The following is a 1,181-nucleotide window of genomic DNA, read 5'->3' on the forward strand; positions in this document are numbered from 1 at the left end:
CAATCGCCCCCAACTGCCCTCCCCTGCCGGCCCAATTGCCCCCAACTGCCCTCCCCTGCAGGCCTGATCGTCCCCAACTGCCCTTCCCTGCAGGCCCGATTGCTCCCAACTGCCCTCCCCTGCAGGCCCAATTGCCCCCACCTGCCCTCCTCTGCTGGCCTGATCGCCCACAACTGTCCTCCCCTGCTAGTGACCCACCTTGTCCATGCGAGGCGGCAGAGACGCCCAAATCAGCCTCCTCCACGCCACGCGGAGCCGAGGACCCCTCAGGCCTCACAGCATGGAGCAACCGCTGGGCCCCGCCTCTGCTGTGCACATGGCCATCTTGTGGCGGCCATCTTGTGATGACATCGCGAAAAAGGGCCACCTAGGCTTTTATTAGTATAGATATACAAAAGGCCCGGTGCATAAAATTCATGCACTGGGGGGGTATCCCTTAGCCTGTCCTTTGCTCTCTTTCAGTCTGGGACCCCTTGGGTGATGTCTGCATGCCGGCAGTCGGACATCCCTCTCGCAGTCCGGGACCCCTTGCTCCTTACCGCCTACTTGCTCGCTGCGCCTTACCATTCAGCTCACTGCTCCTTAGCGCTGCTATGGATGTGGGAGAGGCTCCCGCCACTGCTGCTGCACTCGCCAGCTGTGAGCTCGGCTTCAGGCTGAGCGGTGCTCCCCCTGTGGGGCAGCTCCTGCATTGAGCATCTGTCCCCTGGTGGTCAGTGCGCATCATAGGGACTGGTCGTTCTGCCGTTTGTTCAATTTGCATATTAGGCTTTTATTATATAGGATATATATAAATAAAATGATCATAAATTCCCAATTGGGCAAGTCATGGTGGGTAGTTACACCCCAGGCATGTAACTTTGTTGTTGTTGTTAATTCTCACGCAAGGAGATTTTTCAATTGATTTTTTTTCTTTCTTTTATTTTTTAGAGAGAGTGGAAGGGAGGTGGAGAGACAAAGGAGAGAAACATCAGTGTGAGATAGACACATTGATTGGTTGCTTCCTGCACTTGGGTTTTGAGCTTGCAACTGAGGTATCTGCCCTTGACTGGAATCGAACCCAGGACCTGGGCTGATGCTCTATTCACTGAGCCAAACTGGCTAGAATTTAGGTTTATCTTTGCCTTAAGCAAGCCCCGGCCATTGTTCTTGTACACCTAGATTAACACACTTTGAAATGC

Source organism: Myotis brandtii, unplaced genomic scaffold (genome assembly GCF_000412655.1).
Source record: "Myotis brandtii unplaced genomic scaffold, ASM41265v1 scaffold63, whole genome shotgun sequence".
Lineage (NCBI taxonomy): Eukaryota > Metazoa > Chordata > Mammalia > Chiroptera > Vespertilionidae > Myotis > Myotis brandtii.